The sequence below is a fragment of the Papio anubis genome, chromosome 1 (assembly GCF_008728515.1).
Source record: "Papio anubis isolate 15944 chromosome 1, Panubis1.0, whole genome shotgun sequence".
In the NCBI taxonomy this organism is placed as follows: domain Eukaryota; kingdom Metazoa; phylum Chordata; class Mammalia; order Primates; family Cercopithecidae; genus Papio; species Papio anubis.
Window position 1 is genome coordinate 144,708,135 of NC_044976.1, and position 20,133 is coordinate 144,728,267.

Consider the following 20,133-nt stretch of genomic DNA (forward strand, 5'->3'; position numbering starts at 1 on the left):
AATTCCACCTTTCTCAATCCCACTTGTAATTCCTCAGCCACCATCCTGCCTTCTCTACCAGCATGGCTGTGTCATCTGGGTACTAAAATGGCCTGAGAACCAATCCCAGTTGTTCATCTCCCTTTCCCCAGCTAGACCTTTGACTGGAATAAATATTACTCGGCCTAGCTCAAGGTGTCACACACCTGTAATCCCAGCACTTTGGGAGGCCAAGGCAGGAGGATCACTGGACTCTGGAATTTTGAGACCAGCCTGAGCAACACAGTGAGACCTCCCTCTCTACAAAACGTAAAAAATAAAAATTCCTGAGTGTGGTTGGATGAAGGCAATGGCTAAACTTTTCCTAAAAGTTGGAACAATTCCTTTCCTCCCTCCTTTTTCACTCTGATCCCCAATGCCATCTTTCTTGGGTCAGCAACTCCAGAACTCCAGCAATGGGGTCTTCCTAATCTTGTGCTCTCCCTTATTGGGATTTCTTTTTCTAAGAGGTGAGTGTGTAGAGGAACTGAGCACAATCTCCTTCCAGAATTTTATTTGATCATTAAATTTACACATTTCAAGGCAAAGAGCTGAGGCCTGAAATCCAGATGGCAGGAGGGAGGGAATTAGGGAGAACCCAGAGAACTAAGTGACAATTTGACAAGGAATTTCAATTAACTTGATACTCTTCTATTATGTCTCACCAATTTGGACTCAAATTTTTCTCCTTAAGTGAAGAAATACAATTCTCCAATTATGTGACTGTATTAGCCATACATTCAGGGCTGTATTCTGGCAGAGCATTTTTAGAAGTTGACCACTGAATACATATGCAACCTCCAAAGTCTTCTGCGCCCTCCAATATCTCACTTCATTTTGACATCAAATAAAAGTATTTACTTTCATCCAGTTCTTGGTCACCTTCAACAGGTTGGTTTCAGTTGCTATATTTCTCAAATTTCCTTACAATAACAGCACATGAACCAGATATGTTTGGATTCCGTGGGACAGGATTACTCCCTCTTCAGTTCTCCAGGTAGTTCTAGCTAAAACTGCCTTTACTTTCACCTGAGTTACACACCTGCTTGAGGTGAAACTGAAGATTTTTTTTAACCTGAATTATTGAAATACTTGTTCACTTTTTTTTTTCTTTTCTATTTGGAATAAACCTGGTCATTAATAATTATGGTCATATGAACATTTAAATAGACATGTCATAAAATATAAACACGCCTTTTATGTAGAAATTTTCTTTGAGGTATTTAAAAATCACAGCTTGGGTATTTAGCATAGCTTCAGGAAATTGGAACTTTGCAATTAATGGACAACTGAACTTATTTTCAGAACTTTTCATTTAACGTTAGCATACTTCTCCAGAATTACATTCTCTAATTCAACTGAATCTGCCATTAATTGCTTTAACAAGTATGTGCTTAAATGAGATTGTTTGCAACATATCCACCTGTACAACCTATTTGACAGGAGTTTACAATTCACAAAAATTAAATTTGGGACAATATAGTATATTCTATTGATCCAATTTATTTAAGCTATATTGTACTGCCAACATCTTAATAGTAAAAAAAATAAAAGACATTTCTTTGTAGAAGAAAATGTATGTGTTCTTTTTCAGGAAGGCTTGATGAATACTTAGTTTGTCTCCCATGTTCTTTATTTTTTCTGTCAGATGAGTCATTGCTTCTGATTCATTGATCTCATATAAATTAAAAGAAGATTCAAGTTACTGATTTCTGAAAAATTATATCCCCCTCTTAGCCAGAATAATTAATATTCAATTATTTAAACCATTTTAATGTAATTTAGAAGAGATAAAACTCCTACACATATTCATTAATTGATGATTACCAAATTAGCTAAACTATTGACAACATTTGGTTCACAACTATTAGTGAACATTTGGAAGTGAAGATGTAACATCAGGAAAGGTGACATTTCAGGTCCAATGCAGTGGCTCACACCTGCAATTCCTGCTCTTTGGGAGGCCCAGGAGAGAGAATTGCTTGAGGCTAGGAGTTCAACACCAGCCTGAGCAACACAACAAGATCCCTTGTCTAAAAAAAGAAAAAGAAAAATCAGCCAGGCATGGTAGTACATACATATAGTCCTAGCTACTCAGGAGGCTGAGGCAGCAAGAGAGCTTGAGCCCAGGAGTTTGAGGTTGCACTGAGCTAAGATCCCACTGCTGCACTCCAACCTGCAGGACATAGTGAGACACTCTCTCTATATAAATAGGTAAATAAGTAAAGTTGCAGTTTCTGCTATCAATATGAGAATCCAGGAATGATATTCAAGATCAAAGGGCAAATGATAAGTGGCACAATGAAATAAAGGGAATAAGGACAACTTGTCATCTGCTATCTTCTAGATGTAGTATTTCACTCCTTAAAATCATTTGGGTGATATATTGTGTGAAATTATTTTGCATGGGAAGAAGAAGCTTCTTCCTTCTTCTACTGGGTGTCCAAGTTAATATTTACTTTTTAATGAGGTAAACTTCACATAACATCACATTTATCATTTTAACCATTTTAAGGAATATAATTTGGTGACTTTTTTTTTTACAACACTCACAATGATGTGCAACCATAATCACCGTCTAAATCCAGAACATTTTTATCACTCCAAAAGGAAGCCTCATCCCATAAGCATTCAATCCTCATTCTTCCCTCCCTTTCAGCCACTGTCATGCCTTAAACTGCTTTCTGTCTCTATGGATTTGCCTATTCTGGACATTTTATAACTGGAATAATTTAACATTTGGCCTTTTATATCTGGCTTCTTTCACTTATTATCTTCGTATAACTTCATTTGTTTTAAAGTTTCATCCATATTGTAACATGAGTCAGTTCTTCATCCCTCTTTATGACTGAATAGTATTCAACGTTATGGATATATCACCTTTTGTTTACACATTCATCCATTGATAGACATTTGGGTTGTTTCCACTTTGTGGCCATTATGAATAATGCTGCTGTGAATACCTGTGTACAAAGTTTTGTTTAAACATATGTTTTCTGCTGTCTTGGGTCCAGTTTTGTTTAGGAACCAACCAGACTGCTTTCCACAGCAGCTGCATAATTTTACATTCCCACGAAATATGTATGTGGGATTTAATTTCTCCATTCCTCATCAACATTTATTTTTCTTTTATTTCTGATAGCCATACTAGTGGGTATAAGTGGTAATTCACTGTTGTTTCAGTTTGTATTTTACTAGTAACTAATGATGCCAAGTATATTTTCATGTGCTTATTGGCCATTTGTGTATTCTCTTTGGAGAAATGTCTATTCAGAATCTTGAGGATTTTTAAATTAGGGCTTTTGTCTCTTTGTTGTTGTTGAGTTGTGAGAGTTCTTTATACATTCTGAATATTGAACCCTAAGATATAGGATTTGCAAATATTTGTATTTTCTTTTATTCTGTGGGTTGTTTTTGTACTTTGTTGATAGTGCTCTGTTATTCATAGAGGTTTTTAATTTTGATGAGTTCCCAGTAGTATTTTTTTGAGACTAGGGTCTCACTGTGTTGCCCAGGCTGGTCTCCAACTTCTGGGCTTAAGCAATCCTCCTACCTCAGCCTGAGGATATTAGCAGTAGTTATTTTTTAACAATAAAGACATTACACATCCATGAAAAGACTCAGATTAAACACAACACAAAACAAAAATTTAAAACGCAGGTAAAGAGAAGACACTTCTTTAATGCCTAACCAACTTTAGCAAAAGCAGACTATCAGGCAGTATGTAAAGTTAGTGCTGTTCAAGAAAAGGAAACAGGTAGGGCAACACTGACCTTTTTCTTCGAAGAAGTCCTGAGTTATTCAGATAAGGTGTCGAGCCTTTGAATGAGATCTTTTATCTCAGGATGACAGTAGTTATTTTTTTTTAAATTATCATTATCAAATCCATCTACCAAGAAATTTCAAATAGTCTCCTCTGTTTAAATAACATTAAGGAGCTGCCTTAAACCAACAACAACCAGGAAAATCAAAAGGTTGACAGGGTGTTTCCAATGTAGCAGTTTCTGACACACAGGCCGCAGTAGTCAGATGACATGCTTGTACAGTTACAGAGAGAAAGTTCTTGGAGTCAGAGAGAAGAGAAATTAAATCATTGCAAAACATTTTTAAGACAAAACTTAATAAAAGAGTAAGGATATCAATGGACATTATTAAATGTAAAGGCTTTGCCTATTATTTTAAATTGGTTGCTTTTAGACACTTAATCCATTGATTAAAAACAATGAATGCAGTGGTTTGGATGAGATCTTCATTTTATTTTAATTATTTAGCTATTGAGTAAGAAGACTTATGGTGGACACTGGTTTGGAGACCTCTGATTTTGTCCACTAGAGGTCTTGAATCAAATTTCTGCATTTGTCATTTTATGGAGTGTGCTAATGGGCAAACCGCTGGATACTTCCTAAGTACCTGTGCAGAGTGCTCTTGCGTGGCCAAGGAGTACATGTGTGTCTGTCACCTGAACACATTCTGAGGGATCCCAGGGAAATTCTGTTTCCTTATCTGCAAAATAACACCTTTATCTGATCATTATTGTGGAGACAAAAAGGAATAACATACGTGAAAATGTTTTTTACATATGAGACATATTTATTTTAAAGAGTGGAAGCTTTAGTGTGTTTCCTTTCTAATGTAGCTCTTACAGTCTACCAGATATTGTCCCAAGATTTAAAAAATATTTTAAAATTAACTGAAACAATTTTACAAAGTAGGTACTATTATTTTCCCCCATTTTACAGGTTAGAAAACTGAGGCAGGGAGTTTTTCTGTAACTTGCCCGAGGTCATATAGCTGATGAATGGCAGAGCTAGGTTTTTAAGTCAGGCAGTCTAATTCAAGAGTCCATGTTGTCAGTTACCTACCACATTATGCTGCTTAGAATAAAATAATTCAGAGATTTCAGATGAAAATCTGAATATTTGTATTGAATCAACAAATACTTATTGAGTACCTGTTATGCATTAGACTTCTCTTGAAACATTGGAAGGTCTAGCAATGCTGGGGCTGCTCTCCTGAATTCTCTTATGGCAACCATCAGCTGGAGGTGAGTTTTCAAGGCCATCTTTTGATGGGGTCACCAAACTTGGCATGATTTATTCACCTGTTTACCTGCATAAGACCTGTCATTAATCACGTTTGTTGCTGCTAACATAAGACACGGGCACGAAAAATAGCTTATAACCAAAACATATAAGCAAAAGGCAATAATAAACATAGAAAATGAACATTGTGGCATGAGTTTAGCTTTGCAAAGTTCTCTTGCTGTTAGTATTAACCCCAGAGCAATGATACTTTGAACAAGCATTTGCAATTTAAGTGTTTAAGATCAGAAGAGTAAGAAACACCAACACAAAAAGCAAATTAATATCAATCAATACACGGGGAATGTAGTTGACACTCCCCTAACTGGAAATCTCTAATAATTAATCTTTTACGCAGAGATTTTTCAGTTATAGAATTTATTTCCTTATTTTATGCACAAAAGGTAAATAATGAAGAATATCACATCTATTTCAAAAAGCAGACTTCAGAATAAGCCACAAAGTTGGGAAACAATCAACCCAATGTCTAACGCTTTCAAAGTATTCGTGCAGTGCAACTGGGCAGTGCTCATAGCAATTAGCCTGAGTACTGTGGACTATAGTAAGGTATCTTGAATAAAGAGATAATTGAATATGCAGAGTACGGTATTATCATTACATGTATTCCAATGCACTCTATTTTTTTCACAATGTTAATTATTATTGATGAGGATACTTGATTAGCAGGAACCTTCCCTTTGTATATGTGTCTACACCAAGGCAAGTTTACTCCTGCTATTTGCCTACTTAAGATCAAAGAGTCTGCTTTTTGAAGATCTGGTACCAAGCAGAAGAAATATTTTAATATTCTGTATGTTGTGGCCAATGTCATAGAGCTTGAGCCTCGCCGTGATTTGGCCAACACTATTTCCATAAACATGGGCCAAGTGTACTATGGAATTTGCCAGGTTGGTGGCACGGGTGTATATAGCACAGTTGGCCCAGGCATTTTATCTGTGTCTAAATAACCAGCAGAAAACCTTTCGGTGCTGTACCACTTGGTGTGATATAATTTGTTTAATATTATAGAATGTTGAAATAACTGCACATTTATTGATTTATTGAACAATACGTGTTAAGTATCTGTTAGGCTTCAAGGCAGGGTTTTATAGATACTTTCTTCCTACATGGTGCTATGCGGTGGGTGGGTAGGTAGCTAGGTAAAGAAACATATTTTGAATCCCACAGAGAGGAAAGTGAGGCTTAGAGATTACTGCCCACGACCCCACAAGTCTGGATGCAGAGCTGAGACTCAAACCTAGGCCTCTGATAATCACAGGCCTCCTCTATCACAATAATCTCTTGATGAGATTTTCTGAGAGTGCATTCCATCCAAAAACCTATGACAGAGTGACCTGGGTCATTTGTGTAAAATGTAGAGTCCTGGGCCCTGCTCTAGAAATACCGAATCCCTGGGCCTCAGAAATTTCCATAGTACCCTCAAGAGGTTCTCATATACAGCAAATTCAAGCATCAGGGATCTAGCTACCAAACATCTTGACATATTTGGTTAGGTTAATTGGATACTAAGAAAAGATAGTTTGAGAGGAAAGAAGAAGTTGTCTGACCACATATGATATTAATAAATACCAATGTATTTTTAATGTTGCCTTACGTATTGGGATTTAAACAGATTCAAAGTGATCTTCCAGTTCAGGGAGGTTGTTCTTACTTGAGGTGTTCCATAGATATGTGATGTTTTTATCACACAGTCTTACAGAGCTGGTTCTTTGGGACCCTACTTCCACACAATATTCATTGATTTGTCAAATATTTACTAACATATCAAATACTATGTTAAGCACTTGAGGAAAAGAAGTGAACAAAATGGCATGGTTCCTGACCTCATGGACCCAACTCACAATCTATGGAGGGAAGATGTCAACAAAAATCTTTGTCTGAAGATTTTTCTTGTAGACAAATATATTTGTGAAACAATGGATTCAACAAATTTCTTCACTATAGGATGTTTCAGAGTCTAGTATGTACTATTATGTACTGTGAATATCTGAGAGAGGACTGTGGTTTGTGATGTTTTCCAGATTTATCACAGCATCCTTCGTACAGACAACAACTGCTAGGCCTAGTGCTCTACAGGGTACTCCAGTGAAATCCTGTGACCCCTGGAAGGCCTAGTACCCTTGTGGTACTGGTATGGATATAGAGTATATCATAAAAATGGAATCCCAATGCCCTCCCTCCCCAGGGTAGTATTGTTCTGATAACATAGTGAGCATGGGGATCTAGGATAGGGAATGGCAGACTTGATACAGATCAGCCCTGAGCTGTCTTCAGAGGCCCTGGAGTGAGAATTTAGAAATGGAGTGGGTCCATGGATGTGTCTCTGGTCTCTTCAGCTGGGTGATGGTTAAGACAGAAGGGTTGTTTTAGCATCCTTCAGGAATTCTGAGGCTATCTTAGACCATTTGGTGTGAGAAGGGCAGCATGAGAGGGGATCATATACCATCTCTTATACACAGAAGACTGTATTATTTGAGGGATACTCAACCTTTGACTAGGGGCATAGAATGAGTTTATTTGCTGAAACATACCTCCTTTCTATGTATTGCCTACTTTTATAAGGACCCTTGTTGGATAAAGGAAAATATAGGCATTTTCAGTGAGCTACCTAAGCCCGATTACCTTGGGTTTTTTTTTTTTCTTTCTTTTTCTTTTCCTCAGGCAGTGACTATATCTAAGTAGAACAAAGTGACCTGGCAAGTGCTCAGATAACTCAAGAGTGGCGTATTCATCTGATGGATGGATTTAAATAGTTTGGTTGTTGACATTTATCAAATTACCCAGAAAACTGCCACATCACCACCTTGATATTCATACACATGGAGAGTTCTTAAGGAAGCCTCTTCAGAACTGTTTGCTTCTCTTAGGGATAATAATATTTAAAGATATGTTGCTTTATTGTTCGTTAAGTACATACTTTATTCACGAGCAGGTCTTGCCACATATGCTTCCTCATGGATTTACAAAGTGAAATCAAGAAATATAGCACTATTCCAGTAATTTAGGTGGTCATCACCTGAGTAAATACTTGGGATAAACTGCTTTTTTCCTCCTTTCCAGAGTTGTGGAATAAATGTTTACTTCTTCATTCATTGCTAGGAGACCTCAAATCTCTGAGTGTTGGTGTCTTCCATTCAAAGCCTAAATTCAGTTTACTCTGTTAATCACTTTGAACAAAGAGGAGTTAAATGCAATTGTTGCCTTCAGGGAGCTTGCATCTCAGGCTCAGAAGTAGTCAGGGAAGGTGAGTGCACAAATTGTTATAATATCAAACCAACATCTGGAAAGTGCTAAATGCAGAGGTTATACGTGGTGTGATAGTGGCTCCAAGGTGTTTCATCTGCCCATGAAGAATTAGAGAAAGCTTATTCCAGGAGATTGCTTTGAGACTGGTGTTTTAAAATGGGCATGTTTTTAAAACTATTACTTCATTTTTTTAAGCTCTGGGGTACATGTATGGGATGTGCAGGTTTGTTACATAGGTAAGCGTGTGCCATAGTGGTTTATTGCACCTATCAACCCATCATCCAGGTATTAGCTCTTTTCCCTAATGCTCTTGCTGTCCCCCTACCCTCCTCTGACAGGCCCCAGTGTGTGATGTTCACCTCCCTGTGTCCATGTGTTATCATTGTTCAGCTCCCACTTATAAGTGAGAACATGCGGTGTTTGTTTTTCTGTTCCTGCATTAGTTTGCTGAGGATAATGGCTTCCAGCTTCATCCATGTCTCTGCAAAGGACATGATCTCATTCCTTTTTATGGTTGCATAGCATTCTATGGTGTATATGTACCACATTTTCTTTATCCAGTTTATCATTGACAGGCATTTAGGTTGGTTCCATGTCTTTGCTATTGTGAATGGTGCTGCAGTGAACATACACGTGCATGTAAAGAGGTGGAATTGGTGGAGCAGAAAAAGGAGAATTGTACTTAACATTTTGTATACAAAGGCAAGAATGTAATTAATACACTGAAATGGGAAAATTGAAGGCCTATTTGGGACATAATAGAAGTGTATAAAGGATGGAGGAAGAAGGAGAATGACAAGGAAGAAGGTGAGTGCTAACATTATTTAGGGCCCCTTAGGCATGATATACTGTTAGGTATATTATCTATTCCTTTTCATTTCCATGAGAAACAAAGCAGAATATTATTGAAGGGCTGCTTCACTAAAGATTCATGCACCATTTCCATTGGACAGCTTTTCTGCTGGGAAGTGACTGCTAGGGGCATAACATTTCCTAGGCTGTTTTGCATCAAGTTGGGATCAAATAATTGCTCTCAATAACGAAATAAATATATGTCACTTCTGAGCTAAAGTGGTTAAGAAGTGTGTGTGCCAGCAGGGCGCGGTGGCTCACGCCTATAATCCCAGCACTTTGGGAGGCCGAGGCGGGCGGATCACCTGAGGTTGGGAGTTCGAGACCAGCCTGACCAACATGGAGAAATCCCGTCTCTACTAAAAGTACAAAGAAAAAAAAAAAAAAACAAAACCCGGACATGGTGGTCCATGCTTGTAATCCCAGCTACTCGGGAGGCTGAGGCAGGAGAATCACTTGAACCCAGGAGGTGGAGTTGCAATGAGCCAAGATCATTGCACTCCAGCCTGGGCAACAAAAGTGAAACTCTGTCTCAAAATAAATAAATAAATAAATAAATAAATAAATAAATAAATAAAAGAAGTGTGTGCCTTTCCCAACATGGACTATGGAAGGAAAGTGGCTGTAAATGAAAGAATTTAAGATCCTAGGGGAGGAAGAACCATTGGATGAAGAAGCCTGGGTCCTGCTGTATATATCCCTGGGCTTCATCTGAATAAGAAATCTTCAATGTATTAAGCTACTGAGATGTGATGACTGATATTTTGTAGTAGTTAGAGTTACCTTAATACAGGTATCATTACAGGCCTATAGAATATAGGTTCTTAGCGATAACTTAGTCAAAATCACATAACTAATAAGAGGTGGGGCCAGGATGCAAATCCAGGTATGTCTTCAGATTGCTTTTCTTTTTCTGGTGTATTCCCATGGTTTAAACTACTACTGTCTACATGCTAATTCATATTAGTGCTCCCTTGTCAGTCTAGGCCTCTGGAGAACCAGACCAGTGTTGGCAGTTGTCTCTTGGATATCTCTACTTGAAAGTCTATATTATTTAGCATATAAAAGAAGATCCCATAAAAATGGAACTCCAATATATAATGGATTAAATAAGCAAAGTTTCTTTCTCACAGAATAAGTGGTCCAACAAGAGGAATGATTGATCTGGCCTGTCTGCTTTATATCCATATTGCTTCCCTGCCTTCCTCCAAGGTGTTGTGTCATTTGTATAGTTAACCTAACTCGTGGTTATCTGAGCAGAAATTCAGGACAAGCAATTTCCTTTTAAGCAAATGGCACAGAGGTTGCCTTCTTCTGCTCCTATTACATCATCAAGAACTTAGTCATATGGCCACATCTAGCTGCAAGGGAGGCTTTATAATATGGTCACTAGTAGGTGGTTTTGTTCTTGGCTGAAACATTATTAGATGAAATAGGAGGAAAAACCATTTTGGAAGTTAGTTTTCTTTCTGGCACAAGAATCTGGGTCTCCAATATTAAATCTCAATGGATTTAAAACCATACTCGGCCATCTTCCCCACTTAACTTCTCAACTTGTATTCCCTGACTTGGTTAATGGCCACACCACCCTCCCAGATGTCCAGAGAACAGGGTGGTATGCTTTGACTTTTTCTTTTTCCTTCCTTTCTATTGCCAGTCATTTTCATCTCCTAAGTGTCTGTTGAAACTGCCCGCTTCACTTAATCCTCTGTTTTTATCTCAGTTTGTGCCTCATCATCTCTCACGTAGTCTTGTAGGATGGCCTCCTAACTGGTCACACTGTCTCCAGTATCAACCTATCAAGGACATCCTTCACACCACCAGGAGGGTGATTTTTCTAAAATGCAAATCTGATCATCATTTTACTCCCTTTTTACAACCCTTCAGTGATTTCCCATGGCAAAAGTCCAAATTGCTTTGCAGAGCACAAAAGTTCCTCTGTGGTTTAGTCCCAGAATCTCTCCAGCCTCATTTCTGACACTTTACTATTCCCCTCCCCAAAATGGATCACACCTACAGCTTCGGTTATACTGAGCGATGTCAGAATGTTGCATTTCTTTTTGTCTCTGCTCATGTGTTCCTTCTGCCTGATAAATGAGTGTATCATTTATATACACTTACATACATTTATATACACGCAAGAATATATACATATACTCTTGAAGACCCAACACAGCTGACACCTCTGCTGTAACATTATCCCTACTCTCCCCCAGGCAAAGCCCATCACTCTTTCCTTGTTATGTTTCATTTACTCCACAAATATAACGGATTGGATGAGTGTCTCTAGGCACCGTGCTATACACTGGACACAATGAACAGACATGTGGAGCTTATAGTCTAACGGCAGAGACAGACATCAATCAAACATTCCCACAGACAAATGTGAAATTGCAACTGTGATAAATCATATGAAGATGAAAAAAATGGTACAATTATGAGTTCATTACAGGAGGCCTAGTAAGGGAGACTTCACCAAGTTGGTATGTTTGAACTAAAGTGTGAAAGATGAATTAACCACATGAGAAAAATGAATTGTCGGCAGAGAGAACAGTGGTTCAAAAATCATATGTTAAGAGGGAATTTGGGATGTATGAAAGGGTTGAATAAAAACTGAGTTCAGTGGGGGTGTGGATGGCCGAGTGAGGTACAGGATGAGGCAGGAGAGGTAGGAGCTAGACTCTGAAGAACGTCATAAGTGATGTTAAGGCAGTTTCTCTTTATTCTAAGAGGAATGAGATGCCATTTTAAATGAGGTAGAGAAGACATGATCAGTTTTTTTTTTTTTTTTTTTTTTTGAAGAATTCATTTTGACTACTTTGTGAAGAATGAATTTGAGTGTTAGGTAATTGGATGGTGCTTAGACTTGTTAGTTCAGGGAAGAGATTCTGATACACTGAATTAATGTTGTGATAGTGGAGATGAAATAAGGCATCTCTAGGATTAGGTATGAAATAATAAAATATTTCTAGGATTTGGTATGAAATGAAATAAAATATTTCTAGGATGAGGGAGAGGGAGGTGTCAAGAATGGTCCCTGTATTCCTGGATGTACGGCAAAGGTGGTCATGGAGGCATGGAACCTGGAAGAAAATTAGTTTGGAGAGAGTTTAAATGTGTGGTGCTTTGGAGAAATCTAAGAGGAGGCATCTCACTGTACATTAATCATATTTCTATTACTTCAGATACTTTGTGATCACTTTTGTATACATTTCTCTTTATTAGACTGTGAGCTCCTCAAAGGAATGGAGCAACATCTAAGTATTTTGTGAGCTCCTCAAAGGAATGGAGCAACATCTACATATTATTACTGTTAATCTTTTCCATTTTTGTACCCCAAGTACTTATTACACTAACTTGTACACAATATATGTCCACCAAATGTTTGTGAATAAATGATCTAACTGGCCCCAAGGCCCACCCAATTTCTGCCACACCCGTAATAGGAAGGAAAACAAACTGGAAAGTCAAGTTTGGGCTCAATTGTAGAGTGTTTTAAATCCCTGGCTAAGAAGTTATATTATGACACAAAATGTAATTAAACCTTAAGTTTACATTTAGTTTCCAATCCAACCTTTGTTTCAAATAATGCCTCTGTTATTTTTAAAATCATATAATGTTTACTCAAGGGATATTCTCTCCTAAGTAAATCAAAGCCAACCGAGCTACAAGAAAAACACAGAGATCATGCTATAAAAACAAACTATGCCCTTATGCTGCAGGACAAAATGAAATTAGAATGAATTCACAGGAAAAGGGTTTGTGGATACAAAAGAAATGTAACCAGGACTATTTATTTGTTAGCTCTTTTTCTTTTCATTTGTATGAGAGGTTAGGATTCAGTCCTTAGGGCAGATGTAGAGAGGGGTTCAGATTTACATGGTCCATTGTTGGGTTATTTTCACAGCATGTATCTGAAGGGATTAATGTTGAAGAGCTACCACTGTTTCTTGGAGTCAGAGTGACAGAACAATATTTTGAATCTATTGGATTTAGTCATAATGACACAAACAGCCTCTAACTGAGGTGAAACAAAGCTAATTCAATAAATGCTCTGTGAAGTGTTAGGGATGAAGTGTTAGGGATGTGGACCCCTTAAAATTGACTTGTGCAAGACCTTATTTGTGCACAATACTGAATGGTGCTATTTTAATTGCATTAACCCAAACTGGCATGAGAATTCTTTTTATTCTACTCCTGAAATTGGATGCATCATTCTTTACTGTTTCTTGAAATCTGTCTATCTGTATCTGTATTTGGGTCTGTGTTTATGTCTGTGTCTCTGTCTGTCTATCTATCTATCTATCTATCTATCTATCTATCTATCTATCTATCTATCTATCTATCTAATTTCTAGAGATAGGGTCTCACTCTGTCACGCAGACTGAAGTGAGGCATGATCATGGCTCACTTCAGTCTCCGTTGCTGGGCTCAACTGATCCTCTAGCCTCAGCCTCTGGAGTAGCTGGGGCTACAGGAATAAGCCACCATGCTTGGCTAATCTTTTATTTTTTTCTAGAGATAGGGTCTCATTATGTTGCCCAGGCTGGTCTTAAACTCCTGGCCTCAAGTGATCCTCCAGCCTTGGCCTCCCACAGTGCTGAGATTACAGGTGTGAGCTACCACATCCAGTCTGAAATCTACATTTTAAAGGCTCCATGCCTATCTTAACCCCACATTAACTATGCAGATAACTGAGGCCAAAAAATGTATTTTTCCCTTTTGTATGCATTCTTTTTGCATGTGTGATTCATTCTCTTCCTTTATAAGATCGTATAATCCCTTTCTAATGTGAGCAGAGGGAACAATGGTTTACTTGAATGAACCCACAGTTTCTTTTTGTCGATCTTGTTGAGAATCAGAATTGAGCATCATGTGACTGATGGCCCAATCATATTTATTTTAATGACTGGCTGTGGCAAGCAGGACTAGATAGAGCTATAGACTCTGAGGCCAGACCTGCACAGTGCAAAGTATAGATGTGACAGTTATTCAGTAACTGCAGGCCACAAAGACAGCCAGGCTGAATGTAGTTCTTGGATCTGCTAGTGTTTGCATTAAGACGTTTAGTAGAGTGGTTAAGAGTCCAGGATTCAGAATCAGACTATTTGGGTTAATTTCTTTCCTTAGCTATTTACTAGTGGTATAGCCCTGGGCAAATTATGTTACTCGTGGTTTCTGAGTTTCCGCACATGGACGTCAGGGTGAGTAGTATACTTATTGCATAGGGTTGTTGAGAGAATTTTAAGTGTTATTATCAGTCAAATGCTTAGAACAGGGTCTGGCTCATAGTAAGTACTAAATAATTTCTAGCTATTATTATTAGATTAGGAAGATGCTTCAGATATGGACTTTATGGTGACAAAGATGAATTTGTGAAAGCAAGGTCGGTGCAACTTTTGGTGAAATGTAAAGAATTTTGAACTTTCGTGAAGCGTTAAATACACATCATCTGCTTGAACCTCTTTAAACTGAATTATTTTAGAGACTGCTCTCTATAAATATGCTTTAAAAGTAATGACAGTATCAACAAATATTCCAGAGAAGCAGAAGATATGGTGTCATTTAGTGAAGATTAAGGACCTCAGTTTGGTAAAGAGAAAGCCAGAGAAAATTACCAGGTTGAACTTGGAAATGGGTTTAACAACATATATAATAATGTCAAGTATTTGTTGAGTGCTTTTTATCCCGTAATAACTTTATTTGATTTCATTTAATTTTTAAATTAATTTTTCTTATTTATTTATTTATTTATTTTTAGAGACAAGGTTTCACTCTGTCATCCAGGCTGGAGTGCAGTGGTATGATCATGGCTCACTATAGATTGGAACTCCTAGGCTCAAGTGATCAATCCATCTCAGCCTCCAGAGTACCTGGGACTACAGGCCTGCACCACTACCCTTAGCTAGACTTTTTTTTTGCTTTATGTAGAGATGGGGTCTTACTGTGTTGGCCAGGCTGGTCACCAATTCCTAGACTCAAGTGATCCTCCTGCCTCAGCCTCCCAAATCACTGGGATTAGAGGCATGAACCACCATGGCTGGCCAATTTTACTTCATTTTAAAATTTCATTTAATTATTGAATCATTTTACTTAATCCATACAAAACTCCATAAAGTATTGTTATCTTCATCTTACATGTAACTAAGCTGGGGCTTAGGGAAGAGATGTGGCTTTTCAAGGTTCCATAGTTGTTTAATATGCAATTAAGGATTTGAACCCAATTACGCAAAACTGCAAAGTTAGTCTTTTTAACCTCTATGCTATATTTCTCTCTATATGCTGTTATTATTTATGTTAATAACTATCATCAATATGGCATTTTGGTGTTTATGGAACACTTTTAAAAGCCCTATAACGTACGCATTCTTTACATCCCAGTTTTACAGATAAGGAAATTGAGGCTTGATGAGGCTGACTGATTTGTCCAGGAGTCTTCAGTTACTGCATGCCCATTCTTAAGGTTCTAAATGTTTAAATTTATCCTCAATCCTCTAATAGTAGAGATTCTTGCCAACTCCATGCCTACCACCAGCCCAATGGGCTGACGTAGGGGAGGGGGGAGAAAGAGAGAGAGAGAGAGAGAGAGAGAGCAGACTCATCAATGGGGAAAGTGTTCAAAGAGGAGGGAAAGCAGCCAAATGTGGGAGAAAAGCAGAGCCCTAACTTTGCCCACATTGTCTTTGCAAGTAGGAAGCGTCTTAGTTGCTGCAGTCTCAGTAACAGGATGACTGACTTCATTTTCTGTCCATCAGTGACGTCAACATTATAACAGGAAATATCAAAGTTAGACTTCAGTAAGAATATTCTGACAGTATGGGTTTTGAAATACTGAGGCATTGGGAAACTGCTTTCCCTATAAGATTGTAAGACACAATATTTGTTCTATTACCATGTTATATTTCAAGTAGGCATCCTTACAGTCAAAACATTCAGCTTTTTGATCAAACGCTGCCCATAAGTCTTACAGATGCTACAGGAGCTCTCTTCTTAAAACACATTAGGAAACTCAGGGATTGTTAATAGTTTGGTTTGAATTAGTAGCAAACCATTTTACTCTATTTGGGAACTTGCCAGTGAGATGACAACCAGAGTTAGGACCTGCCAGCAATCACTGTTATTCCTGGTGATGGCTTTATACATTCCTCTTAAGATAATTAAGATATTTATATCCATAAAATGGAAAAGTGCCTATCTTAATCTCTTTTATCTATAATGCCTCCATAGAATCCAGACATTTTAACAGGCTGAGTATGAGATCAGGATCTTGGGAAAAAACACACACTAATAAATCTTTTATTGTTTTCTCTCTTTTCTTCATCCTCTTATGATAAAAATTACCCTTGTGAAATATCCTGGAAACTGCTTGTCTATGGATTGGAAGTTAGCCTGCTGTAAACTCATTCATGAATTTATTCTTTTACTTATCAACTTTATATTGAGCAGCTATTAAGTATCAGGCACTGTTCTGGGGGCTGAATAGTCATGAAACAGACAAAAGCCCCTGGGCTCTTGTGGCTTAGGTTCTAGTGAAGAGATACTAAGTGAGCAATATGAGTAAGTAGATCGACAAGAAGAAACTGTTTCATATATCCTCAGATAATGAAACCTGCTATGAAGAAAAGAAAAAGTAAGGGAAGAGAACATGGGCGGGCGAAATCTGGATCAGGCAGACAAAGAAGGAATCCACGAGACAGTGACTTTTGAGCGTAGACCTGAAGGAAATGAGGAAGCCAACCTTACAGAAGTTTCAGGGAGGAGCATTTCAGACAGAGGGGACAAGTACAGGGTTACTAATGGAGGAGCATGCCTGATATGTTCGAGCAAGCAGGAGAGTGAAGCTAGAGAAGTGTGAATAAGGGCATGAGCATAGGATATGCAGTAGAGATGTTTTTGGGTGGGTGGAGGGCCCTGTAGGGTGCAACTTGCAACGTTTGACCTCCTATCAAACTAAAACCAGGCTGATTGGGGCAGACAGGAAGGGGTTGTTCTGGATCATGCATGGATGAGACTCTTTTCAGGTCAGCTGACATTTATTGTGTAGGAGCCACATGGCATGTACTGTGTTGTGCTCTGAAGATCCAAAGAAGAAAGATAAATATATTTCCCATACGTTATTTAGTCTGGGAGAGGAGACTTAAAATGCTGCATTCTAAACTTACTTTTCCCCAGCTGGAGAATTTTAATACAGGTAAGAATAAATGCCTAGTCATATTTTCCCTAAAAGCTGAGACAAGGACTTTTTAAAGGGAGGAGTAGCATTGTGAAGGCACAGCGTGACACATGGAAACCTCCTTCCTCAGCAGCACAGAGTGCCGCCCTCTTCCTTACACAAAGCAGATCCTTCCAGAGAGAAGACACCGTTAACTATACAAACCTTGCCAGGGCGCGGTGGCTCACACCTGTAATCTCAGCACTTTGGGAGGCGGAGGCGGGTGGATCACGAGGTCAGGAGATCGAGAACATCCTGGCTAACATGGTGAAACCCCGTCTCTAAATACAAAAATTAGCTAGGTGTGGTGGCGGGTGCCTGTAGTCCCAGCTACTCGGGAGGCTGAGGGAGGAGAATTGCTTGAACCCAGGGAGCAGAGATTTCAGTGAGCCAGCACTCCAGCCTGATGATAGAGCAAGACTCCGCCTCAAAAAAAAAAAAAAAAAAAAAAAAAAGAAACCTTTGGACCTCCATGCACAAATGACAGGTGTACCCCATTCAGGACAGTAAAAATGTTCTGCAGATAAACTGAATTTAGGTTCAGTTAATTATTTTCAGAATCAACTCTGAGACATTAGTAACACCAATAATCTCGGACTGGAATGAAGAAGCACCGCCCACTGATTTGGTAAACCTAAATGTTCCCATTCTGTTTTATCCTGAAGTTAGACCACAGCTGCAATTAGACACCTTAATCTGGGAAAACTACTTTTTTTTCAGCCTTGTCCAAATTGCTGTGCAGCAAGAATGCAAGATCTTGCTAGCTGAGAGGTACTGTAAGGAATGTAAGGTGTTGCTGGTACTGCCCTCTGTATGGAGACCACAGGTGTGAGGGGATAACATAACTCAGAAAGTGCATGGGGCTTCCTGACACCTCTAAGGCCCACAACAAGGTTTATTCATCACTCACCGGAATTTTTTTGTGTGTTGGTTATTTTCTTCTACCTGATACTTATTTAAAGTTTCACATATCAAACTAACAGTAATCTTTAAATCTTAATAGTTTCACTTTTTGTGGTACGGTATAAGGAACGATCCCAAATCTCTTTGATGAGTCTTATCTATAAACAGTATTAGGGGTCCTACTCTCTCCCAGTCCAAATTCTTTTTTTTTTTTCTTTTAGAAACATGGTCTAACTCTGTTACCCAGGCTACAGTGTTTGCAGTGGTGTGTGTTCATAGCTCACTGAAGCCACTAACGCCTGAGCTTAAGCAATCCTCCTGCCTCAGCCTCTGGAGTAGCTGGGACTACAGGCATGCAGCACTACACCCAGCTAATTATTTTTAAATTTTTTGTAGAGATGAAGTCTCACTATGTTGACCAAGCTGGTCTTGAACTCCTGGCCTCTAGTGATCCTCCTGTCCCAGCCTCCCAAAGTGCTGGGATTACAGGTATAAGCCACCGTGCCTGGCCCAGATTCTTAAAGGGAGGAATAACAAAGTGTTTGGAGATGCTTTTATTCCAGTACGGTTTTCCTTCTGATAACAAACTATTTCAATTCTTCCCAGATGAAAAATACTCCCTCCCAAGCCCGCAAAGTCTCTTCCTACTGTAGCATTGGTTTAAAGTTCAGGATTTTCTCATCTAAATCATGTCCACATGTGATGGGCTCCCGGGGAGAGAAGCAGTTCCTGGAAAATGATTTCTCTTAATCTGAAGATAAATTACCTGCCCCACTCCTACTCAATATATGTTGGTGGTACAGAGATAAGATAACTCCTATGAACACTCCCATTCAGAAACGGGGGAGGTGGGATGGGAGACACACAGCAGTTACTGATCCATAGCAATTCTGAAATCAAGCCAGTCACATGTTGCCAGTTCCTTGATTAGGGTCCAGTCTTAACTGCCTTGGAACTACTCTCTGAGGCTCTTGTCTCTACTGTCTCATATATTGGTTCCACCTTTAAATCAGCCTTATTTATGAAAAAGAAAAAAGCCCATGTCTGCAACTGAGCTGCTTTCTCAGAGTGTTTCCTGCTGGTAGAAAGGTGAGGAAACAGTCTGGCCTCTTTTCATTTTGTATTTTCTCTGTCTCTTTTAGTCTAAGTGGACAGCTCTTCTATCAATACGATTCTCTTAAAAAAATCTATGGGTTTCCCATGACTTATTGGCACTTACTCTATTAATAAAAAGACTCACCTACATATCTTTAAGATACATCCTCATCTGTCTTGAGTCCTATATGAGGCTCCTGTAGATTAACACAGTTCAGATGCTTACACATTCCCTTGATTCACAGAGAGGGTCTACAAAGCTTACTCTTAGATCCTTAGAAAGCCCTTCATGTGGCTGAAAGTTTCTGTGAGGCATCCCTTTAAACCTTCTTGAGGTCTTAAGAAAGACTCTGGATTTGATCTTTATCCTGAAGTAATTAACCATTTCTTGTATCGAAAACCCTGTTAGAGAGAGACTGGAGATGAGAAGCAATTTATTTTGAAACCCAGCAAATCCTAGATCCTTTGTAATTCCTTTAAATTTTGTTAAATTTTTTTGAAGTATTTTCTTTAATCCATCCCTCTCTTCCTGCATTTATTATAGGCAACTACAAAAAGCACTTTCAACATTCTGCCTGGAAATCTTAGTCAGATCCTGAAGATCTTTAGGTACACTGTCTCTTCTCTTTTCTACATTACTGTAGGCAACAGTTTTGCTAACTGTTGGCCAGTATTTAATTCAGGTGCCCTTTCTCCAGCACCCAC

General features: G+C 38.5%; 1 protein-coding gene across 1 annotated transcript in view; it reads left to right on the plus strand.

The window, feature by feature from the left end:
- ESRRG (estrogen related receptor gamma) overlaps window positions 1-20,133 on the plus strand; it is a 640,719-nt gene that overhangs the window by 5,167 nt on the left and 615,419 nt on the right. The gene's annotated exons all lie outside the window — the stretch shown is intronic.